The sequence below is a fragment of the Drosophila suzukii genome, unplaced genomic scaffold (genome assembly GCF_043229965.1).
Source record: "Drosophila suzukii unplaced genomic scaffold, CBGP_Dsuzu_IsoJpt1.0 scf_14, whole genome shotgun sequence".
In the NCBI taxonomy this organism is placed as follows: domain Eukaryota; kingdom Metazoa; phylum Arthropoda; class Insecta; order Diptera; family Drosophilidae; genus Drosophila; species Drosophila suzukii.
The window spans coordinates 681,287-708,401 of record NW_027255901.1 but is presented as its reverse complement, the minus strand read 5'-3'; the positions used below and the strand labels follow the sequence as shown (position 1 = coordinate 708,401).

At 39.5% G+C, this 27,115-nt stretch overlaps 1 long non-coding RNA gene across 1 annotated transcript; it reads left to right on the top strand.

Moving 5' to 3' along the window:
- Positions 1-24,915: 24,915 nt before the first annotated feature.
- Positions 24,916-25,492, top strand: LOC139354707 (uncharacterized). The gene is made up of 3 exons (XR_011605582.1): positions 24,916-25,129; positions 25,192-25,271; positions 25,326-25,492. It is a non-coding gene; the product is annotated as an uncharacterized lncRNA (long non-coding RNA).
- Positions 25,493-27,115: the final 1,623 nt, after the last annotated feature.

Below are 27,115 nucleotides of genomic sequence, written 5' to 3'. Positions count from 1 at the left end.
CAACAAAAACCGATATTACCAGGTCCCAACACCTCTATCATAAACTTCAATCAAAAATTAAATTGATAGGCGCTCCTATGCTAGCTAATGATGCCTTCGAAATATGTTACAATATTATTATGGGATGGAACAAATGAATGCTTTAAAAATAATTCAGCATCTGAGAAAGATTACATTGTGAGAACTATTTTACATCTATCTATGGGAACCAAGCGAAAATCTACGCTTGGAACGAAGATTAATAAGCGACATGTTTCTTACAGAGGGCTGAAGTAAGAAAATTAATTATATACAAATATACATAAAATATAATTAATTATGAATTTAATGAAATATGTTTACAATAATAAAATATATAAAGAAATATTGAATAATCCTACAAATTTTGTATCTGACTGTAATTAAAACTCCAGGTACAAATGAAGGGGAAGTATTTTATTCAATGTCCTTGGGTCTTGGGCATGTGACTTTGATGACGGTCAGGTAATGATAGTTCACTGCAAGTGTGTTTGGCTAACACATCTTAGAAACTTTAACTTGTGTACTTTGATAGTTCTTAATAAGAGACTATAGCGACTCATAATACTTGTTAACATTTAGTTATCATCTAAAACCAAGTACTTTACAGATACTAGACAGATAGTAACCATCCAAAATCAAGTACTGTACAGGTACTAACAAAAAGTAACCATCCAAAAGCAAGACTAAAAAGAAAGTAACCATCAAAATACTGCTAGGTAACAACTAAATACAACGAGTCCAACGTGTCAAGTCTATGTCGGTATGGCTACTACCCTAAAAAATTTTATATCACTGGATAATCTTCAAAGTCAATACCTATTAAATTCTGGATGGAGCAGTGGAGACGAAATTTCTACGGGATCCCCAATTAAAATTTTTCTGTACCATTAAAAAATTTGTTGGGATTGGCTGAGGATTATAAAAAAGTTTTGTTAAATTGTAAGCATGAACTAGTGTTGATGCTAACTAAGGATCTTGGTGATGTGTTTGAGCAAACCAGAAATGAACAAACTTTTAAGTTGGAAATTACGAATAAAATGTGGAAAATTCCCCATGTAACTCTGAGCGATTTTGCAAAAAATTAAGATGTACGATATTATTAAAAGTGGTGTAAACCTACCAATCGCATTCCGGAGTTGGGATTCATATGTTAACGCCAAATTGGGGTATGGAAGTCAACACAGCTGGAATGTGAAATTGTCGGCTAACCGCAAAAAACCAAGATTTGCCATAATTGGATTTACACTAAATGGAGAACTTATCACAAATAACTTATCAAACTTGAAAGTTCACTTGAATTCTGAGTCATATCCATGTGATAATCTGAATGTTGATTTTAGTAAGAATTAGTATGCTCACCTATATGAAATGTATACAAGATTTCATTCTAGTTAATCGTGAATCACAACCATTTTTGACCCCAAATGAATTTAAATTGAAGACCCCTATTATTGTGGTTGATCTTTCATATCAAAATGAATCAGTAAAATTGGTCCTATTGATGTGAGAATTTCAATAGAACTAAAGACACCAAGTCATGAAAATACCCAAGATTATTGTCTCCTCATACAAGACCGTTTAGTTGAATATAACCCACAAAACGGACTAGTACAACGAGTTGTTTAACACTAGAAAAATGTTGAAAGATACTGTTTCGATTGATGTTCAAGGTTTCTTTGATAATAATAATAATATTATTCTAAAGGAAATTGGAATTGTATTCGAAAAAGATCCAAACTTGAATAATAGTTTTTTAATAGAACCACCATATGATTTTACTTTGCTAAATACAAAATCTCGAAAGACTGCAATTTGGTTAACCAATACACATCACAAAATTTTTTGGAACGATGGAGAAAATAGTTTTCCACAAACTCGAAAGTATCTAAGGACAATTACAAGCGGAAAACAAATTATTTGTAAAGGTGTGGAAAAGAAACGATTTCTACAGACGTTTTTTGGGAGTCGTCAGCTCATTAATGTCGAGGAAATGGGCTGTCCGTCATTAAACAGGTTTAAAGGAAACCGGTTGCCCTATTGTGAAACACACCTTAAGGGCGGGGTTTGTGCTCTAAACAATGCATACATTATTTTGACATTTTTTAAAAGTAGCTTCAAAACAATAAAATAATTTTTATACATTATTTTAAAGTTGAGACTAGATGTGTAAGGATGTGCAAGAAAACAAAATTAACCAAATTAAGTTTCATGAGGAAATTGACCAATTTATTGAACAATTTAAAGGAGAGATAATTGGTCAGCATTTTCAATACCTTCTAAACACAAAAAACTATGTTCATGAATCGAGGTGGACATGACCTCAAAACTACGAATTATGGTGAACACTTTACATTTTGTAATCCAGAAATGACGTCGGAAACGTGCGCCTGCTTCTTCTATGCAAATCGCCGGAATCATAGCAGAAAATTAATTTCTATATATATAAAAAAATGTTCGCAATACCAAAATAAATAAATGTAAATGAATAAATGTATTTTTATGGTACAAAATAAACTTCTGACATTTTATTTCGAGTTAAAATTACAGGTACAGAAAATGGAAAATATTTCCTTGACTGAGATATGTCGGCTACTTGCGAGTTTTTGCGCGGTCGTGATTTCAACCCCTATTATGGGAACGTATTAGAGCTCGCACTTAGCCGTGAGGTCGTTGGCGTGAGGCTCATGATTTTTTCAATGGCCGTGCGCCTTCAGACTTGTGCATGTGTCCATTTATTCCGGTCAGGTAATAGACAGGGGCGCATGTTCGGGTAGCTCTTGCTTGAATCCATTTTATGATATGTTTATGACCCGTTTGTAGAAAGGAGAGATCTTGAAAAAATTTACCAGTTAAACATTCTGGGGCGAAAAAAAAAAGTCTGTTTGAAAATATTCGACATCTGAGAATCATTAACTTGTGGGATTTATTTTATTTGGGGTTCTTTTGATTTCTAAATTAGTTTTACAATCATAGGAAACGTTATTCCCCAACATGATCGGACATGTCCCTCTAAGGCAACCAGCTTTAGATGTTTTGGGTTTGCGACCTTTCTCACGTGCACAGCAACACCTGCTGAATATTAATTGCTGATAATGAGGAAAAGGATACATGATCAATATTGTCACATGGGGATGTGGGGAAAGTGTGCGACCTTCCTCCCGTGTACAGCAACACCTGCTGAATATTAATTGCTGATAATGAGGCAAAAAGGTCACGTGATCAGTATTGTCACATGGTGGTGTGGGGTTGGGGGGCAATTTAGTATACTCTTTATGGATATGATCGTGACATTTTTATGACATCTAAACCCCTTAAAATCAGATAATTTATGGATTATGCTAATTGTCCCAGAACCCGCATACATTAATGAAGAGGCGGGGGTCATTAATATGTTAATTAGTGAGAGGCGGGGGTCATTAATATGCTAATTAGTAAGGGGGCGGGGGCCATTAATATGCTAATTGTCCCAGAACCCGTCTTTCCCTACTACTTTTGATTATGGTAGCAGTTTGTGTAGTTGGCTCGGCAGACACTGCAAAATGTGCTGACTGCATTGGCCGGTCAGTGTGCCGTTGAGTCGGTGAGACGGTGAGTTAGTGAGACATATACTATGCTGATCAGCCATATGCAGTGGGTGCTACTGAGCGCCTGGTACTGTTCCCAACTTGGCTACTGCTTGATTTGTTGGGTGTGGTCATGTTGAGTACCTTTGGGTACGAACATTCTCCCCCCCCATTGAGGGGTACCCTCAATTAAGTCGTGATGTCGGTCAGCCCTTGACCGAATTGTATAGGAAGCACCTAACAAATCATTGACCAAGGTGGATCTTTCCTTCAACTGCGGTTTGTGATTCAGGTCCTTCACATCTTCTTGATGCTGCTTAACACTCCCCCTTGCTATAAAATTGACATTACCGTGGGGACTGAAACTGTGCTCTCGTAGAACTCGATCATTTGGCACGTCTATGGTATGTGGACATTCTGCAATAAAACTAAGATATTTCTGGGTTAGGTTTGGACATGTTGAACCAAAGTCAGCCTTCTTGTAGGTTTTAAATTGATGAGAAGTCGGTTCTATTTTCATCGGATTTTTATCTTTTGTTGGCTCATAAGCAGCTTTCGGTCCTGCAAAATCACCTCTGCCAGAAGGCACCAGAATAGGGTTGATTTCCGTATCAGATGAGGTTTTTTTATTGAGATAACCTGTGATTACATAACCAAGCCTAGTGCTTTGTGCCAAAGGTTTATTAGGTCCTAGTTCAAGAAGTTCACCGGTTATTACACGAGAATACACCTCAGACCCTAAGGTTAGGTCAATGGGTCCAGGTTGCCGAAAGTCAGGATCTGCTAATGGCAGTCCCCCGGGAATATTAAGATCGTTATCAATCGATACTGACGGTTGGTCTGGAATGACTGTGGGAATAATAAATACCTCTATTAGTCTTTCAAACCCTGATGTAACTGATGAGAGCTTTAGTGTTGATCTAATTGCTGTTCATATTTTTCCTCCGATTCCAGATATTTCAATCGGTGACCTTTCCTTAAGAGATAGCAGATCTGCCATTCTCCTTGAGATAAGATTCACCTGTGATCCACCATCTATTACAGCGCGACATGTTTGTAATTGACCGTTTGGCCCTTGTAATGAGACCTTGGCAGTCGCGAGCAGAGTATATCCTCCTACGTCGTCGTAGCCTGCAATGGTTACTGCGCCGGCCACTGGATTGCTAGTCGGTCCTTGGTGTAACAGTGAATGATGCCGTTGCTGGCAGACTCGACAAGCGGTCGGTGATCCACAGTTTTCAACCTTATGAGCTGTAGACAAACAATTTGTGCATGCTCCTACTTGAATAATGGCTTGGCGCCGTGCTTTGGGGTCCATTTGCTGGATCCGGCTACATGCTCTAAGATTATGTTGTCCTAGGTGACAAATCTTACAGCTCTCTTCGTTGTGAACTGACTGATGGCGGAGTGTTGCTGTAGGTTGAGCGCTTATCGTCTCCAGCATGCAAGCGCGCCGCTCAATAAACGTCAGTACACTTCATAACGTTGGAATTTCCGTTGGTGCATCCGCTGAATTTTTTAGAGCAGTTAGAGACTGCTGGTCAAGTTTTCTTCTGATAAGAAAACACAGGATTGGATCCCAGGATTTTGAGCTGATATCGAGGTTTTGAAGAGTACTCATTGAGTTTTTTATAGTGTCATGTAATGCCCTTAGTTGGCGCGAGGAACCGTCTATAGGCGTATGGTCAATAATTTTTGCTATGGAGGCGAATACTAGTATTTTGCCATTCTGGTACCTGGCCTTCAACCGCAACCAGGTGTCGTCATAGCCACCCTGTGAGAAGGCTGTGTCTGTCAAGACGTTCCTCGCTTCACCACGAAGCGAACTCTGTAGAATATGTAGTTTTTGACTGGCCGAATATGGTTTGTTATGTTCCAATTCCACAAAGAGATCATGGAACCGTGGCCAGTCTAGATACTCGCCGTTGAACTCCGGAATGCTAATTGGCGGAAGTGCCAAGTTTAGGCTCATTGGCGCGTCGTTTTCTCGTAGCAGGCTCATTTCGTATTCCTCGTATAATGTGTGGAATTGGGCTAGCTCTGCTTCTGCCAGAGCTGCGGCCCCAGGTGTGCTATCCAGTTCGTCGTGGGCTTGCCTCAGTAACGCCCAATGGAGATCCAGGTGCCTTTGTAAGGCTGGGGTGACAGTTGGGGCGTTCGAGGCTAATGTTAATGATGACTCCAATTCGTTGCATCTTCTCTGCAACTGTCGGATCACCGTGTCAATTGCGGAATCTCCTTTGACTTGATCTTTTGTTGTGAGCTTGATGTTGGCCGAAGTTCGTCTGGGGGCCTTCGGAAGCCCGCTTCCAGTCCGCATGTTGTCCAGAAAGATATTCTGATATTTTTCGACCAGCTCTTTAAGTGCTACTAGTCGTGAAGAGTACTCACTTCCAGTGGGTAGTGCCGCTTGCTGGACTTCTTCATCTAGGTCGCAAAACTGCCGATAGAGATCGTTTAACTGATTTAGCTTACCAGAATAATAGCCGTCTCGGTGGCGTCGGTCGGCAGAATCCTTGCCATAATTCTTAATGAGCTGTTGGATTTTCCCTTGCAGCTCGTTTTGTGTGTCTAGTAATCGATTGTGTAAATCGATTCTTGTGTGACTTGTTTCCTCAATGAATGAAGTAGACATATTGTGTGTCTTGGAAACAAAGAATCTTGTGAAGCTGGATGAAGCTGAGTATCCTGTGAAGCTGGATGAAGCTGAGTATCCTGTGAAGCTGGATGAAGCTGAAGTTCCTGTGACGCTGGAAGAAGAAGCGTATCCTGTGAAGCTGGATGAAGCTGAAGTTCCTGTGACGCTGGAAGAAGAAGCGAATCCTGTGAAGCTGGATGAAGCTGAAGTTCCTGTGACGCTGGAAGACGAAGCGTATCCTGTGAAGCTGGATTAAGCTGAAGTTCCTGTGACGCTGGAAGACGAAGCGTATCCTGTGAAGCTGGATAAAGCTGAAGTTCCTGTGACGCTGGAAGAAGAAGCGTATCCTGTAAAGCTGGATTAAGCTGAAGTTCCTGTGACGCTGGAAGAAGAAGCGAATCCTGTGAAGCTGGATTAAGCTGAAGTTCCTGTGACGCTGGAAGAAGAAGCGAGTCCTGTGAAGCTGGATGAAGCTGAAGTTCCTGTGACGCTGGAAGAAGAAGCGAATCCTGTGAAGCTGGATTAAGCAGAAGTTCCTGTGACGCTGGAAGGAGAAGCGTATCCTATGAAGCTGCATAAAGCTGTGAGTCCTTTAGTGGGAAGGGGGTTGCTTGAGTGTGATCCTTTGTTGTTAAAGGATCACGTCGGGGTCACCAATGTTTGTGCCTAACCGAAGTAGACACTTCCGGGTCACACCGTGGGACAAGGGGGTAATGAGCACTTGTCGCTGGCACGGAGACGCTTTGCTGGCAGGACGATCGCGTCGCGGCAATGGTAACGATGGTTACTGCGATGCCGGACCACAGGCGATGCGGTACTGCGCTGAGGTAGAGCTAACGTGGTTAGCTGCTAGATGAGATAGTGTGTTACGAGCCCTATTCCCAGGTGTAGGAAGTAGAACCGCGGAGTTAGGAGATGTGTTGATAACTGATTTATTCTTCATTTGGTACATGTTTATATACTACTTGGAAGACGAAAGTTTAGTGTAATGATTAGTGAAGTGCGCTATATTCTAAAGTAGGTAGGTAGGTCAGGGAGTTTTGATTATGGTAGCAGTTTGTGTAGTTGGCTCGGCAGACACTGCAAAATGTGCTGACTGCATTGGCCGGTCAGTGTGCCGTTGAGTCGGTGAGACGGTGAGTTAGTGAGACATATAATATGCTGATCAGCCATTCTCATATGCAGTGGGTGCTACTGAGCGCCTGGTACTGTTCCCAACTTGGCTACTGCTTGATTTGTTGGGTGTGGTCATGTTGAGTACCTTTGGGTACGAACAGTGAGAACTAAAAATGGAGAACGGATTGTTCGCATTTCATGAAAAATGGTCTTGATTTTTTTCGTTCTCTTTTTTCTGGGTGTATACTTGAGCGTAGCATCCCAAGATATTGACGGTGCTGTAACGTAGTTAATAGGGTCAAGCTTATAAATTTTCTGACAAATTTATCTAAAATTTTCGAAAACATCGGTCAAAATTAAAACATCACTTTCTAAATAAAGTTTTATATAATCTTTTATAGTATTACAATTGAAGGTTTTCCAGATCTTTTGGGCAAAATTGTAATCATCTATACTAAAATTTTCTTCGCTGAGAGAATGTAATAACTATCAATGCCAGGAAGCTGGGTATCCTCAAATTTTTCAAAACTATCTAAATAGTCGTAAGGGAAAACACCCTTCCTACGCAATTGCTTAAATTTTTCTCCCTGAAATTTTGTACTTAGAATTTTAAAATCTCTGTCCTCCATGTGGCTTGATAGTTTTTCTAAACTAGAATTTAAAAAACTAATCGAATCGATATATCTTATTTTATACCTATTTGAGGCATTTATTTTAATTGTCTGCGTTAGCGCTATATAAAGCTCTTTATTACAGGGTAAGGGGCTTAAGTCTCCTTCTAATTCAGTAATGAATAAATGTATGTCATATTTCGAAAAGTTATGAAAAACTACGGGAAAGAAGGGATCACTTAATTTATACTTTGGCTTACAATTTTTATTAATGGGACCCATGTATTTTCCAGAAAATTGATCAAAATATTTGTCCAGGTCGTAAGCGTTGATTTCCTTTTCACAGGCCCAGCAATTACCTTCCTGTTCATGTATTGTGCTAGCAATCGGGTTTTTGGGGGTCGACCAGTACATGTAAAACAAGCTCGTAGTTTTTTCCTTGAGTGATTTGCAGAATTTTTGTATGCAGTCAGCGCCTATAAAATTATACAAAATTTGAATTAGTTTTTAAAATAGTAATTAATTAATATTTTATTGTTTTTTACATACCTTCATATGTCCACAACTTTTTGTGAAAGCCCTTGAATGAAGTTGTAGTATTTGGTTCAGGGTAAAACGAGGCCACTTTTCCGGATTAAAGTTTGTTGTGGGTAGTATTATTAACTGTGAAAAACTGTAGACAGTTATCACAAAAATATCCTCCTGATTTGGCCTTGGAATGCTGGGAGTAGCATAATCTTTTTACACTTTTAATGCATACTTTCTTGGTTTACGTTATTTATTCAAAATATATTGATGTGGTTTAGTTCTAAACGTTGGACCAATAATTTTGTCACCATCAGCATCGATCTCATAAACATTTATACTAAAGTCTTTATTATTTTTCTCGAAATTAATAATCCCTTTATTCGTTATTGGAAACTCGATTCCTGAAAAATTCAATCTTATTCCGTCATATACAATTATTTCGTTATTAATATTAATGTGGTAAGTTGTGGGCTTTGTCATTTTCTCTCGTAAATACTTTTTATACCCGTTACTCGTAGAGTAAAAGGGTATACTAGATTCGTCGGAAAGTATGTAACAGGCAGAAGGAAGCGTTTCCGACCCCATAAAGTATATATATTCTTGATCAGGATCACTAGCCGAGTCGATCTAGCCATGTCCGTCTGTCCGTCTGTTCGTTTGTCCGTCTGCCCGTCTGTCCGTCTGTCTGTCTGTCTGTCCGGATGAACGCTGAGATCTCGGAAACTATAAGAGCTAGGCTATTGAGATTTGGCGTGCAGATTCCTGAGCTTCTTACGCAGCGCAAGTTTGTTTCAGTAGAGTGCCACGCCCACTCTAACGCCCACAAACCGCCCAAGACTGTGGCTCCTACAGTTTTGATGGTAGATAGAAAATTTTAACTGAAATGTATTAGTCTTGTCAATACCTATCGATTGACCCAAAAATGTTGCTACGCCCACTCTAACGCCCACAAACCTCCCAAGAATAAAGCTATGACGTCAGAGCCAGACAATGCGAAATGTTTTTACGCGTGTATGTGTGTGTATGTAAATAGTTGTCGGCCGAACTTAGCGGCAAAGAAAAAAGCCCTGCCGGCGCTCAGAGAGAGCAAAGTGCGCGGCTAACTTATTCTATTGAATAATGAACCCTTTATCCATTTGTCCCATTGGCGGGCAAAAACCTTTAAAGATCTGTACATCTTTATATATATCTTTCAAAGAATATGTATTATCTTAATAAATACCTATATATTGTCCCAAAAAAACTTTTCCGTTTTCGGTCCAATGCTCTCAAACCAAAGTAGTTAGGACAAGCCTTGACACTAGAGCTAGAAAACGACATATATACATACATATGTATTTATGCATGTGTGTGGATGTAAAAAATTGCAAACTAATATCCGCGGCAAATATAAGTCTTTCAAACAAGGCTATTTAACCAAATATTTTGATATACAGAATGTGCCTTAAAATTGTGTATGTTTAGCATGTTGTGTATGTCTGCTTTATAAATATAAATGCTTTCTCATTCTTGGCGCTGGCTGAAACAAAAGCAGAGCCGAGAAATGAGAGCAAGGGAGAGAGAACAAAATGCGCGGCTAACTTATTTTAAAGTTTGTTATCTGAGTAACGGGTATCTGATAGTCGAGGTACTCCACTATAGCGTTCTTCCTTGTTTTTTTTTATATTATCTTATGCTATTGGAAATAACATTTTATGTATTTTTAAGAATTTCGAATTATATTTAATACAAATCGGACGACTCTAACATATAGCTGTCAAAGAAACGGTCAGCGAAATAATGAAATAATTATTATACCCTTGCATTTATTATTATATCCGTTACTAGTAGAGTAAAAGGGTATACTAGATTCGTCGGAAAGTATGTAACAGGCAGAAGGAAGCGTTTCCGACCCCATGAAGTATATATATTCTTGATCAGGATCACTAGCCGAGTCGATCTAGCCATGTCCGTCTGTCCGTCTGTCCGGATGAACGCTTAGATCTCGGAGCTAGGCTATTGAGACTTGGCGTGTAGATTCCTGAGCTTCTTACGCAGCGCAAGGTTGTTGCAGCACGCCACTCTTACGCCCACAAGCCGCCCAAAACTGTGGCTCCTACAGTTTTGATGCTAAAATAACAAATTTTAACTGAAATGTATTGTTCTCATCAATACTTATCGATTGAACCAAAAAAAGGTTTGCCACGCCTACTTTAACGCCCACAAACCGCCCAAACCTGTGACGACCACAATTTGCAGGCTAGAAAAAAAATTTTAAGTGAAATGTATTGGTCTCGTCACAAACCGCCGAAGCCTGTGGCGCCCACAAATGTATTGGTCTCGTCAATACCTATCGATTGACCCAAAAAAAATTTGCCACGCCCACTCTAACGCCCATAACGCTTAAATCTGTCTACGGCCGGTAGGTGGCGCATTTATATCTCGCTTTGCTGCTTGCATATCTCCATTTCCCTTTGGTCCCTTTAGCTGAGTAACGGGTATCTGATAGTCGAGGTACTCGACTAAAGCGTTCTTCCTTGTTATACCCGTTACTCGTAGAGTAAAAGGGTATACTAGATTCGTCGGAAAGTATGTAACAGGCAGAAGGAAGCGTTTCCGATCCCATAAAGTATACATATTCTTGATCAGGATCACTAGCCGAGTCGATCTAGCCATGTCCGTCTGTCTGTCTGTCCGTATGAACGCTGAGAACTCGGAAACTATACAAGTTACAATACTAAGATTGGGCATGCAGATTCCTAAGATTCCTGTACAGCGCAAGTTTGTTTCAGCAGAGTGCAACGCCCACTCTAACGCCCACAAACCGCCCAAAACTGTGGCTCCTACAGTTTTGATGCTAGAATAAAAATTTTAACTGAAATGTATTGTTCTCATCAATACCTATCGATTGGCCCAAAAAAAGTTTGCCGCGCCTACCTTAACGCCCACAAACCGCACAAACCTGTGACACCCACCATTTTCATGCTAGATTAAAAATTTTAACTGAAATGTATTGGTCTCGTCAATACCTATCGATTGATCAAAAAAAAAAATATGCCGCGCCCTCTTAAACGCGCATAACGCTTAAATCTGTCTACCGCCGGTAGGTGGCGCATTTTAATCTCGCTTCGCTGCTTGCATATCTCCATTTCCCTTTGGTCCCTTTAGCTGAGTAACGGGTATCTGATAGTCGAGGTACTCGACTATAGCGTTCTTCCTTGTTTTTTATATATTATCTTATACTATTGGAAATAACATTTTGTGTATTTTTAAGAATTTCGAATTATATTTAATACAAATCGGACGACTCTAACATATAGCTGTCAAAGAAACGGTCAGCGAAATAATGAAATAATTATTATACCCTTTGTTCGTACCCAAAGGTACTCAACATGACCACATCCAACAAATCAAGCAGTAGCCAAGTTGGGAACAGTACCAGGCGCTCAGTAGCACCCACTGCATATGAGAATGGCTGATCAGCATATTATATGTCTCACTAACTCACCGTCTCACCGACTCAACGGCACACTGACCGGCCAATGCAGTCAGCACATTCTGCAGTGTCTGCCGAGCCAACTACACAAACTGCTACCATAATCAAAACTCCCTGACCTACCTACCTACTTTAGAATATAGCGCACTTCACTAATCATTACACTAAACTTTCGTCTTCCAAGTAGTATATAAACACGTACCAAATGAAGAATAAATCAGTTATCAACACACCTCTTAACTCCGAGGTTCTACTTCCAACATCTGGGAATAGGGCTCGTAATACACTATCTCAACTAACAGCTAACCACGTTAGCTCACCCTCAGCGCAGCTCTAGCATTGGTGACCCCGACGTGATCCTTTAACAACAAAGGATCACACTCAAGCAACCCCCTTCCCACTAAAGGACTCACAGCTTCATCCAGCTTTACAGGATACGCTTCTTCTTCCAGCGTCACAGGAACTTCTGCTTAATCCAGCTTCTCAGGATTCGCTTCTTCTTCCAGCGTCACAGGAACTTCAGCTTAATCCAGCTTCACAGGATACGCTTCGTCTTCCAGCGTCACAGGAACTTCAGCTTAATCCAGCTTCACAGGATACGCTTCTTCTTCCACCGTCACAGGAACTTCAGCTTAATCCAGCTTCACAGGATTCGCTTCTTCTTCCAGCGTCACAGGAACTTCAGCTTCATCCAGCTTCACAGGATACGCTTCTTCTTCCAGCGTCACAGGAACTTCAGCTACATCCAGCTTCACAGGATACTCAGCTTCATCCAGCTTCACAAGATTCTTTGTTTCCAAGACACACAATATGTCTACTTCATTCATTGAGGAAACAAGTCACACAAGAATCGATTTACACAATCGATTACTAGACACACAAAACGAGCTGCAAGGGAAAATCCAACAGCTCATTAAGAATTATGGCAAGGATTCTGCCGACCGACGCCACCGAGACGGCTATTATTCTGGTAAGCTAAATCAGTTAAACGATCTCTATCGGCAGTTTTGCGACCTAGATGAAGAAGTCCAGCAAGCGGCACTACCCACTGGAAGTGAGTACTCTTCACGACTAGTAGCACTTAAAGAGCTGGTCGAAAAATATCAGAATATCTTTCTGGACAACATGCGGACTGGAAGCGGGCTTCCGAAGGCCCCCAGACGAACTTCGGCCAACATCAAGCTCACAACAAAAGATCAAGTCAAAGGAGATTCCGCAATTGACACGGTGATCCGACAGTTGCAGAGAAGATGCAACGAATTGGAGTCATCATTAACATTAGCCTCGAACGCCCCAACTGTCACCCCAGCCTTACAAAGGCACCTGGATCTCCATTGGGCGTTACTGAGGCAAGCCCACGACGAACTGGATAGCACACCTGGGGCCGCAGCTCTGGCAGAAGCAGAGCTAGCCCAATTCCACACATTATACGAGGAATACGAAATGAGCCTGCTACGAGAAAACGACGCGCCAATGAGCCTAAACTTGGCACTTCCGCCAATTAGCATTCCGGAGTTCAACGGCGAGTATCTAGACTGGCCACGGTTCCATGATCTCTTTGTGGAATTGGAACATAACAAACCATATTCGGCCAGTCAAAAACTACATATTCTACAGAGTTCGCTTCGTGGTGAAGCGAGGAACGTCTTGACAGACACAGCCTTCTCACAGGGTGGCTATGACGACACCTGGTTGCGGTTGAAGGCCAGGTACCAGAACGGCAAAATACTAGTATTCGCCGCCATAGCAAAAATTATTGACCATACGCCCATAGACGGTTCCTCGCGCCAACTAAGGGCATTACATGACACTATAAAAAACTCAATGAGTACTCTTCAAAACCTCGATATCAGCACAAAATCCTGGGATCCAATCCTGTGTTTTCTTATCAGAAGAAAACTAGACCAGCAGTCTCTAACTGCTCTAGAAAATTCAGCGGATGCACCAACGGAAATTCCAACGTTATGGAGTGTACTGACGTTTATTGAGCGGCGCGCTTGCATGCTGGAGACGATAAGCGCTCAACCTACAGCAACACTCCGCCATCAGTCAGTTCACAACGAAGAGAGCTGTAAGATTTGTCACCTAGGACAACATAATCTTAGAGCATGTAGCCGGATCCAGCAAATGGACCCCAAAGCACGCCGCCAAGCCATTATTCAAGTAGGAGCATGCACAAATTGTTTGTCTACAGCTCATAACGTTGAAAACTGTGGATCACCGACCGCTTGTCGAGTCTGCCAGCAACGGCATCATTCACTGTTACACCAAGGACCGACTAGCAATCCAGTGGCCGGCGCAGTAACCATTGCAGGCTACGGCGACGTAGGAGGATATACTCTGCTCGCGACCGCCAAGGTCTCATTACAAGGGCCAAACGGTCAATTACAAACATGTCGCGCTGTAATAGATGGTGGATCACAGGTGAATCTTATCTCAAGGAGAATGGCAGATCTGCTATCTCTTAAGGAAAGGTCACCGATTGAAATATCTGGAATCGGAGGAAAAATATCAACAGCAATTAGATCAACACTAAAGCTCTCATTTATTATTCCCACAGTCATTCCAGACCAACCGTCAGTATCGATTGATAACGATCTTAATATTCCCGGGGGACTGCCATTAGCAGATCCTGACTTTCGGCAACCTGGACCCATTGACCTAACCTTAGGGTCTGAGGTGTATTCTCGTGTAATAACCGGTGAACTTCTTGAACTAGGACCTAATAAACCTTTGGCACAAAGCACTAGGCTTGGTTATGTAATCACAGGTTATCTCAATAAAAAAACCTCATCTGATACGGAAATCAACCCTATTCTGGTGCCTTCTGGCAGAGGTGATTTTGCAGGACCGAAAGCTGCTTATGAGCCAACAAAAGATAAAAATCCGATGAATATAGAACCGACTTCTCATCAATTCAAAACCGACAAGAAGGCTGACCTTGGTTCAACATGTCCAAACCTAACCAAGAAATATCTTAGTTTTATTGCAGAATGTCCACATACCATAGACGTGCCAAATGATCAAGTTCTACGAGAGCACAATTTCAGTCCCCACGGTAATGTCAATTTTATCGCAAAGGAGAGTGTTAAGCAGCATCAAGAAGATGTGAAGGACCTGAATCACAAACCGCAGTTGAAGGAAAGATCCACCTTGGTCAATGATTTGTTAGGTGCTTCCTATACAATTCGGTCAAGGGCTGACCGACATCACGACTTAATTGAGGGTACCTCTCAATGGGGGGGAGAATGTTCGTACCCAAAGGTACTCAACATGACCACACCCAACAAATCAAGCAGTAGCCAAGTTGGGAACAGTACCAGGCGCTCAGTAGCACCCACTGCATATGAGAATGGCTGATCAGCATATTATATGTCTCACTAACTCACCGTCTCACCGACTCAACGGCACACTGACCGGCCAATGCAGTCAGCACATTCTGCAGTGTCTGCCGAGCCAACTACACAAACTGCTACCATAATCAAAACTCCCTGACCTACCTACCTACTTTAGAATATAGCGCACTTCACTAATCATTACACTAAACATTCGTCTTCCAAGTAGTTTATAAACATGTACCAAATGAAGAATAAATCAGTTATCAACACACCTCTTAACTCCGAGGTTCTACTTCCAACATCTGGGAATAGGGCTCGTAATACACTATCTCAACTAGCAGCTAACCACGTTAGGTCACCCTCAGCGCAGCTCCAGCATCGCCTGTGGTCCGGCATCACAGTAACCATCGTTACCATTGCCGCGACGCGATCGTCCTGCCATCAAAGCGTCCCCGTGCCAGCGACAAGTGCTCATTACCCCCTTGTCCCGCGGTGTGACCCGGAAGTGTCTACTTCGGTTACGCACAAACACAAGCATTTATTATTATACCCGTTACTCGTAGAGTAAAAGGGTATACTAGATTCGTCGGAAAGTATGTAACAGGCAGAAGGAAGCGTTTCCGATCCCATAAAGTATATATATTCTTGATCAGGATCACTAGCCGAGTCGATCTAGCCATGTCCGTCTGTCCGTCTGTCCGTATGAACGCTGAGATCTCGGAACCAATACAAGTTACAATACTGGGATTAGGCATGCAGATTCCTAAGATTCCTGTATAGGGCAAGTTTGTTTCAGCAGAGTGCCACGCCCACTCTAACGCCTACAAACCGCCCAAAACTGTGGCTCCTACAGTTTTGATGCTAGAATAAAAATTTTAACTGAAATGTATTGTTCTCGTCAATACCTATTGATTGACCCAAAAAAAAGTTTGCCACGCCTACTCTAGCGCTCACAAACCGGCCAAGCCTGTGGCGCCCACAATTTTCATGCTAGATAAAAAATTTTAACTGAAATGTATTGGTCTCGTCAATACCTATCGATTGATCCAAAAAAAAATATGCCGCGCCCTCTTTAACGCGCATAACGCTTAAATCTGTCTACCGCCGGTAGGTGGCGCATTTTAATCTCGCTTCGCTGCTTGCATATCTCCATTTCCCTTTGGTCCCTTTAGCTGAGTAACGTGTATCTGATAGTCGAGGTACTCGACTACAGCGTTCTTCCTTGTTATACCCGTTACTCGTAGAGTAAAAGGGTATACTAGATTCGTCGGAAAGTATGTAACAGGCAGAAGGAAGCGTTTCCGACCCCATAAAGTATATATATTCTTGATCAGGATCACTAGCCGAGTCGATCTAGCCATGTCCGTCTGTTCGTCTGTCCGTCTGTCCTTCTGTCCGTCTGTCCGTCTGTCTGTCCGGATGAACGCTGAGATCTCGGAACCTATGGAGCTAGGCTATTGAGATTTGGCGTGCAGGTTCCTGAGCTTCTTACGCAACGCAAGTTTGTTTCAGTAGAGTGCCACGCCCACTCTAACGCCCACAAACCGCCCAAAACTGTGGCTCCTACAGTTTTGATGCTAGAATAAAAATTTTAACTGAAATGTAATGTTCTAATCAATACCTATCGATTGACCCAAAAAAATTGCCACGCCCACCCTAACGCCCATAAACCGCCCACAAACTTCAAGAAATCGTAAATATGAACGTGGATATCTCGGAAACTATCAAAGATAGAGAATTGGGACTTCAGATTTAGATCCCGTAGCCTTATACGCAGCGCAAGTTTGTCACGCGAATATGCCACGCCCACTCTAACGCCCATAAACCGCGAAAACCTGTGACGCCCACAATTTTTATGCTAGATAAAAAATTTTAGCTGAAATGTATTGGTCTCGACAAAAAGTATCGATTGGTCCAAAAAAAAATTTGTCACGCCCACTCTAACGCCCATAACGCTTAAATCTGTATACCGCCGGTAGGTGGCGCATTTTAACCTTGCTTTGCTACTTGCATATCTCTATTTAGCTGAGTAACGGGTATCTGATAGTCGAGGTACTCGACTATAGCGTTCTTCCTTGTTTTTTATATATTATCTTATACTATTAGAAATAACATTTTGTGTATTTTTAAGAATTTCGAATTATATTTAATACAAATCGGACGACTCTAACATATAGCTGTCAAAGAAACGGTCAGCGAAATAATGAGATAATTATTATACCCTTGCATTTATTATTATACCCGTTACTCGTAGAGTAAAAGGGTATACTAGATTCGTCGGAAAGTATGTAACAGGCAGAAGGAAGCGTCTCCGATCCCATAAAGTATATATATTCTTGATCAGGATCACTAGCCGAGTCGATCTAGCCATGTCCGTCTGTCCGTATGAACGCTGAGAGCTCGGAAACTATACAAGTTACAATACTGGGATTAGGCATGCAGATTCTTAAGATTCCTGTATAGCGCAAGTTTGTTTCAGCAGAGTGCCACGCCCACTCTAACGCCTACAAACCGCCCAAAACTGTGGCTCCTACAGTTTTGATGCTAGAATACAAATTTTAACTGAAATGTATTGTTCTGGTCAATACCTATTGATTGACCCAAAAAAAAGTTTGCCGCGCCCACTCTAACGCCCACAAACCGCCCAAGCCTGTGGCGCCCACAATTTTCATGATAGATAAAAAATTTTAACTGATATGTATTGGTCTCGTCAATACCTATCGATTTATCCAAAAAAAATTTGCCGCGCCCTCTTTAACGCGCATAACGCTTAAATCTGTCTACCGCCGGTAGGTGGCGCAATTCAATCTCGCTTTGCTGCTTGCATATCTCCATTTCCCTTTGGTCCCATTATCTGAGTAACGGGTATCTGATAGTCGAGGTACTCGACTACAGCGTTCTTCCTTGTTATACCCGTTACTCGTAGAGTAAAAGGGTATACTAGATTCGTCGGAAAGTATGTAACAGGCAGAAGGAAGCGTTTCCGATCCCATAAAGTATATATATTCTTGATCAGGATCACTAGCCGAGTCGATCTAGCCATGTCCGTCTGTCCGTCTGTCCGTATGAACGCTGAGATCTCGGAACCAATACAAGTTACAATACTGGGATTAGGCATGCAGATTCCTAAGATTCCTGTATAGGGCAAGTTTGTTTCAGCAGAGTGCCACGCCCACTCTAACGCCTACAAACCGCCCAAAACTGTGGCTCCTACAGTTTTGATGCTAGAATAAAAATTTTAACTGAAATGTATTGTTCTCGTCAATACCTATTGATTGACCCAAAAAAAAGTTTGCCACGCCTACTCTAGCGCTCACAAACCGGCCAAGCCTGTGGCGCCCACAATTTTCATGCTAGATCAAAAATTTTAACTGAAATGTATTGGTCTCGTCAATACCTATCGATTGATCCAAAAAAAAATATGCCGCGCCCTCTTTAACGCGCATAACGCTTAAATCTGTCTACCGCCGGTAGGTGGCGCATTTTAATCTCGCTTCGCTGCTTGCATATCTCCATTTCCCTTTGGTCCCTTTAGCTGAGTAACGTGTATCTGATAGTCGAGGTACTCGACTACAGCGTTCTTCCTTGTTATACCCGTTACTCGTAGAGTAAAAGGGTATACTAGATTCGTCGGAAAGTATGTAACAGGCAGAAGGAAGCGTTTCCGACCCCATAAAGTATATATATTCTTGATCAGGATCACTAGCCGAGTCGATCTAGCCATGTCCGTCTGTCCGGATGAACGCTGAGATCTCGGAGCTAGGCTATTAAGATTTGGCGTGCAGATTCCTGAGCTTCTTACGCAGCGCAAGTTTGTTTCAGGAGAGTGCAACGCCCACTCTAACGCCCACAAACCGCCCAAATCTGTGGCTCCTACAGTTTTGATGCTAGAATAAAAATTTTAACTGAAATGTATTGTTCTCATCAATACCTATTGATTGACGCAAAAAAAGTTTGCCACGCCTACCTTAACGCCCACAAACCGCCCAAACCTGTGACAGCCAAAATTTTCATGCTAGATAAAACATTTTAACTGAAATTTATTGGTCTCGTCAATACCTATCGATTGATCCAAAAAAAATTTGCCACGCCTACTCTAGCGCCCACAAACCGCCCAAGCCTGTGGCGCCCACAACTTTCATGCTAGATAAAAAATTGTAGATGAAATGTATTGGTCTCGTCAATACCTATCAATTGATCCAAAAAAATTGGCCACGCCCACTCTAACGCCCATAACGCTTAAATCTGTTTACCGCCGGTAGGTGGCGCAATTCAATCTCGCTTTGCTGTTTGCATATCTCCATTTCCCTTTGGTCCCATTATCTGAGTAACGGGTATCTGATAGTCGAGGTACTCGACTACAGCGTTCTTCCTTGTTTTTAATTAGTTTTGAATTTCGAATTAAGTTTTATCAAAATCGGACGACTACATCATATATCTGATATAGGACCGATCGGAAAATTGGTGGGAAAATAATATGAAACAAATTATAGCTTCGGTGTTTATACCCGTTACTCGTAGAGTAAAAGGATATACTAGATTGGTCGGAAAGTATTTAACAGACAGAAGAAAGCGTTTCCGACCCCATAAAGTGTATATATTCTTGATCAGGATCACTAGCCGAGTCGATCTAGCCATGTCCGTCTGTCCGGATGAACGCTGAGATCTCGGAGCTAGGCTATTAAGATTTGGCGTGCAGATTTCTGAGCTTCTTACGCAGCGCAAGTTTGTTTCATCAGAGTGCAACGCCCACTCTAACGCCCACAAACCGCCCAAAACTGTGGCTCCTACAGTTTTGATGCTAGAATAAAAATTTTAACTGAAATGTATTGTTCTCATCAATACCTATCGATTGACCCAAAAAAAGTTTGCCACGCCTACCTTGACGCCCACAAACCGCCCAAACCTGTGACACCCACCATTTTCATGCTAGATAAAAAAAAATTAATCTGAAATGTATTGGTCTCGTCAATACCTATCGATTGATCCAAAAAAAATATGCTGCGCCCTTTTTAACGCCCATAACGCTTAAATCTGTCTACCGCCGGTAGGTAGCACATTTTAATCTCGCTTCGCTGCTTGCATATCTCCATTTCAGTAGTAGGGAAACGCGGATTCTGGGACAATTAGCATATTAATGGCCCCCGCCCCCTTACTAATTAGCATATTAATGACCCCCGCCTCTCACTAATTAACATATTAATGCCCCCCGCCTCTTCATTAATGTATGCGGGTTCTGGGACAATTAGCATAATCCATAAATTATCTGATTTTTAAGGGGTTTAGATGTCATAAAAATGTCACGATCATATCCGTAAGGAGTATACTAAATTGCCCCCCAACCCCACACCACCATGTGGCAATACTGATCACGTGACCTTTTTGCCTCATTATCAGCAATTAATATTCAGCAGGTGTTGCTGTACACGGGAGAAAGGTCGCACACTTTCCCCACATGACAATATTGATCATGTATCCTTTTCCTCATTATCAGCAATTAATATTCAGCAGGTGTTGCTGTGCACGTGAGAAAGGTCGCAAACCCAAAACATCTAAAGCTGGTTGCCTTAGAGGGACATGTCCGATCATGTGGGGGAATAACGTTTCCTATGATTGTAAAACTAATTTAGAAATCAAAAGAACCCCAAATAAAATAAATCCCACAAGTTATTGATTCTCAGATGTCATATATTTTCAAACAGACATTTTTTTTTTCGCCCCAGAATGTTAAACTGGTAAATTTTTTCAAGATCTCTCCTTTCTACAAACGGGTCATAAACATATCATAAAAGGGATTCAAGCAAGAGCTACCCGAACATGCGCACCTGTATATTACCTGACCGGAATAAAAGGGACACATGCACAAGTCTGAAGGTGCACGCCCATTGACAAAATCATGAGCCTCACGCCAACGACCTCACGGCTAAGTGCGAGCTCTAATACGTTCCCATAATAGGGGTTGAAATCACGACCGCGCAACAACTCGCAAGTAGCCGACATATCTCAGTCAAGGAAATATTTTCCATTCTCCGTACCTGTAATTTTAACTCGAAATAAAATGTCAGAAGTTTATTTTGTACCATAATAATACATTTATTCATTTACACTTATTTATTTTGGTATTGCGAACATTTTTTTTTATATATAGAAATTAATTTTCTGCTATGATTCCGGCGATTTGCATAGAAGAAGCAGGCGCACGTTTCCGATGTCTTTTCTGGATTACAAAATGTAAAGTGTTCACCATAATTCGTAGTTTTGAGGTCATGTCCACCTCGATTCATGAACATAGTTTTTGTGTTTAGAAGGTATTGAAAATGCTGACCAATTATCTCTCCTTTTTATTGTTCAATAAATTGGTCAATTTCCTCATGAAACTTAATTTGTTTAATTTTGTTTTCTTGCACATCCTTACACATCTAGTCTCAACTTTAAAATAATATATAAAAACTATTTTATTGTTTTGAAGCTACTTTTAAAAAATGTCAAAATAATGTATGCATTGTTTAGAGCACAAACCCCGCCCTTAAGGTGTGTTTCACAATAGGGAAACCGGTTTCCTTTAAACCTGTTTAATGACGGACAGCCCATTTCCTCGACATTAATGAGCTGACGACTCCCAAAAAACGTCTGTAGAAATCGTTTCTTTTCCACACCTTTACAAATAATTTGTTTTCCGCTTGTAATTGTCCTTAGATACTTTCGAGTTTGTGGAAAACTATTTCCTCCATCGTTCCAAAAAATTTTGTGGTGTGTATTGGTTAACCAAATTGCAGTCTTTCGAGATTTTGTATTTAGCAAAGTAAAATCATATGGTGGCTCTATTAAAAAACTATTATTCAAGTTTGGATCTTTTTCGAATACAATTCCAATTTCCTTTAGAATAAAATTATTGTTATTATCAAAGAAACCTTGAACATCAATCGAAACAGTATCTTTCAACATTTTTCTAATGTTAAACAACTCGTTGTACTAGTCCGTTTAGTGGGTTATATTCAACTAAACGGTCTTGTATGAGGAGACAGTAAGCTTGGGTATTTTCATGACTTGGTGTCTTTAGTTCTATTGAAATTCTCATATCAATAGGACCAATTAAACTGATTCATTTTGATATGAAAGATCAACTACAATAATAGGGGTCTTCAATTTAAATTCATTTGGGGTCAAAAATGGTTGTGATTCACGATTAACTAGAATGAAATCTTGTATACATTTCATATAGGTGAGCATACTAATTCTTACTAAAATCAACATTCAGATTATCATATGGATATAACTCAGAATTCAAGTGAACTTTCAAGTTTGATAAGTTATTTGTGATAAGTTCTCCATTTAGTGTAAATCCAATTATGGCAAATCTTGGTTTTTTGCGGTTAGCCGGCAATTTCACATTCCAACTGTGTTGACTTCCATACCCCAATTTGGGGTTAACATATGAATCCCAACTCCGGAATGCGATTGGTAGGCTTACACCACTTTTAATAATATCGTACATCTTAATTTTTTGCAAAATCGCTCAGAGTTACTTGGGGAATTTTCCAGATTTTATTCGTAATTTCCAACTTAAAAGTTTGTTCATTTCTGGTTTGCTCAAACACATCACCAAGATTCTTAGTTAGCATCAACACTAGTTCATGCTTACAATTTAACAAAACTTTTTTATAATCCTCAGCCAATCCCAACAAATTTTTTAATGGTCCAGAAAAATTTTAATTGGGGATCCCGTAGAAATTTCGTCTCCACTGCTCCATCCAGAATTTAATAGGTATTGACTTTGAAGATTATCCAGAGATATACAATTTTTTAGGGTAGTAGCCATACCGACATAGACTTGACACGTTGGACTCGTTGTATTTAGTTGTTACCTAGCAGTATTTTGATGGTTACTTTCTTTATAGTCTTGCTTTTGGATGGTTACTTTTTGTATAGTACCTGTACAGTACTTGATTTTGGATGGTTACTATCTGTATAGTATCTGTAAAGTACTTGGTTTTAGATGATAACTAAATGTTAACAAGTATTATGAGTCGCTATAGTCTCTTATTAAGAACTATCAAAGTACACAAGTTAAAGTTTCTAAGATGTGTTAGCCAAACACACTTGCAGTGAACGATCAGTACCTGACCGTCATTAAAGCCACATGCCCAAGACCCAAGGACATTGAACAAAATACTTCCCCTTCATTTGTACCTGGAGTTTTAATTACAGTCAGATACAAAATTTGTAGGATTATTCAATATTTCTTTATATATTTTATTATTGTAAACATATTTCATTAAATTCATAATTAATTATATTTTATGTATATTTGTATATAATTAATTTTCTTACTTCAGCCCTCTGTAAGAAACATGTCGCTTATTAATCTTCGTTCCAAGCGTAGATTTTCGCTTGGTTCCCATAGATAGATGTAAAATAGTTCTCACAATGTAATCTTTCTCAGATGCTGAATTATTTTTAAAGCATTCATTTGTTCCATCCCATAATAATATTGTAACATATTTCGAAGGCATCATTAGCTAGCATAGGAGCGCCTATCAATTTAATTTCTGATTCAAGTTTATGATAGAGGTGTTGGGACCTGGTAATATCGGTTTTTGTTGTCAACTATTTTTCTAGTTCTAGTTTACTAATTCTATTCTATTTGTATACTATTTGTATGAGTAAGGCATCATTGTCTAAGATTCTGAATAAGTTTAATAAACTCTTTAATTACAATACTGATTAGCTGGTTACTATATATTTAGTAGATGTATACAAGTTGTTTAGTATCTGGTTTCTATATGTTTAATAGATGTATACAAGTTGTTTACTAGATGTATACAAGTTGTTTACTAGCTGTTTAGTATCTGGCTACTATATATTTAGTAGGTGTATACAAGTTGTTTAGTATCTGGTTACTATATATTTAGTAGATGTATACAAGTTGTTTAGTATCTGGTTTCTATATGTTTAATAGATGTATACAAGTTGTTTACTAGATGTATACAAGTTGTTTACTAGCTGTTTAGTATCTGGCTACTATATATTTAGTAGGTGCCCTTCAGTTCTGCAGTAGGGACGCGGTGACATGGCTCAAGGCAAAAAGCTTTTTTTGTTTTTTTTTTTGTGCCTAAAACGCTGTGCCGCTGTTGACGTCAGCAGAGCAGTCGGCGCAGCGTAGAAGACTGCCCACGAAAACGATCGTGCAACAAAGAGAGGCAGATATTCGGATATTTCCCTCTCTTTCTTGTCTTATAATCTGCCTGCACTCCGCGCTCGCAGAGACAAATTTCGGCTGGTCCGTTATTTTTTTTTGCGTCTCTCCGTTATGTTCGGCTAGCGACTAATATTTCGGCGGAAAAATTTTCGTGGAGCAGCGACATGTGAATGCCCTTATATTTTAGGAGCATTATTGTGTATCGAAAAAAACAACTAATATTGTTTTATAAAAGTAAACTATTTGATTATAGTAAAATTTAGTATATTGAATTTACTTATAATGTTATATTTACTTATTATACATTTTTATTACAATATAATTTTTTAGTTAAGTTATAGAAATTTAGTTCGTTAAAATTGATTTAAGTATTTTAAACATTTAAGTATTAACATTTAAAAAAAAAATCGTATTGTATTTTTTACTTAAGAAGTAAAAACTATATAGTCGGGTATATAATTCACTTTAGAAAGGGTATAGGTGCAGTGGCACGCGCCAACAGCGAAGAGAAAACAAAAGAAATCTAGTAAAGGGGTGAGAAGACTTGGTGCATTCTGTTTGAGTGATTGAAATGGAAGCATCCATTTTAATGGTGCGCAGCAGAGTTACTTTAATCGTTTAGTTAATATAATAAAGTCAGGTAAGTGCTACATTAAGTTTAAGATGTTGTGCATTGATCTTAGTTTAAAGTAAATTTTGAAGGTATTCAATGGGTTCCGTTAGCCGAAAGTGGATGACGAAATGTTTTGTGCCAATAAAAATTCTGCAACAAGCTATAAACGGTAAATATACAATTAAACAAATAAAACGCATTTTTTAAACATATGTTTTTTCAGGAGCGTTGGCCAAGGATTCAGAGGATCCGGACAAAGGTTTAAGAACGGCGATGTCTAACGTTAAAAATAAGCTTACGAAGCAAAAAAACAGAAACAATAATTGTACAATTTTTGAAAATCTAAATAGTACCATATAATTAAAATGAATTAAAATGAAATGAATTAAATTCTATATTTTTTTAATTGAAAACTCAAGGAAAAATTCTGATTTTCACAAGTGATTCACTTGGGACGTGTCCCTTGCAAGTGATTTCACAAGTGAAAACTCAAGGAAAAATTCTGATTTTCCCAAGTGTTTCACTTGGGACGTGTCCCTTGCAAGTGATTTCACAAGTGAAAACTCAAAGAAAAATTCTGATTTTCCCAAGTGATTCACTTGGGACGAGTCACCGGCACGTGACAGGCCATACGAAAAATGAGTATAAGGAAAAAGTGAAATCCCGTAGGACTTCGAAAAATTTTCATTTGAATTTTCACTTGTGAAAATGCGGACATCCCATACAATTTTCTATATGGAGCGTCACTTGTTCTTCACTTGTGCACGAGGACATGTCCCAGGTGATTCCCAAGGTGATTCACAAGTGAAACTTTTTTTTTGGAACTGAAGGGTGTATACAAGTTGTTTAGTATCTGGTTACTATATATTTAGTAGATGTATACAAGTTGTTTAGTATCTGGTTTCTATATGTTTAATATATGTATACAAGTTGTTTACTAGATGTATACAAGTTGTTTACTAGCTGTTTAGTATCTGGTTACTATATATTTAGTAGATGTATACAAGTTGTTTAGTTCTGGTTACAATATATTTAGTAGATGTATGCAAGTTGTTTAGTATCTATGTTTAGTAGATGTATACAAGTTGTTTACTAGATTTATACAAGTTGTTTTCTAGCTGTTTAGTATCTGGTTTCTATATGATTAGTAGATGTATACAAGTTGTTTAATAGATGTATAAAAGTTGCTTACTAGCTATTTAGTATCTGGTTTATATATCTTTAATATCTGTTTACTTGATGTTTACTATTTATTATTAGCTGGTTACTAGTTGTTATTAACGTCTACGAGCTTTTATAGTCTTTTGTTAAGAATGATCAAAAATTCTTGATCACTAGACGACTTTCGATGTGAAGTAAAAACTAACACTCTGATTTTCAGTGTGTTTGCTATGTACGTAAGAAAGAATGCAAAGCCAAAATAGCTCAAGATTGATATATAAATCTTAGAGGAACATGTCCGATTATGTTGGGGGAAGATGTATCCTGTGATTGTAAAACTAATTAAGATATAAATTGTTCACAAGTTGTCTAAAAGCTGTGTAGAAGCTGCTTTGATAAACAATTTTGATTCATAATTACAGATATTAAGAATATATAATAATATCATCCACTTTAACTAGTATATTGTTAAAATAAAACATTTCCATTTTTCGTATTCTTTCATCTTATGTAGGTATAATAAAAGTAATCTTAACTACGATAGCTAGCCTTACATCCCATAACTATAGTTATTAGCTACAATAAAATGTCTAGAAAGAACAAAATATATGAATGTCCAAAAACCATTTAAAGCTAACTATAATTGGGAAAGTAATTGAAATCGTTCCGGCGTAATATAGAAAAAAACAAAAAACACTGTGATTATGCCATTTTCTATCACCATAACAAATGTGTATACCCACACCTAAATGACCAATTGTATCCTTTGTCCAAAAATGTCTATGACTTTCACTTATAAATTTGTCACCGATAATTTAAATCCCATTAAGCAAACCACCCATTGCTAACCGT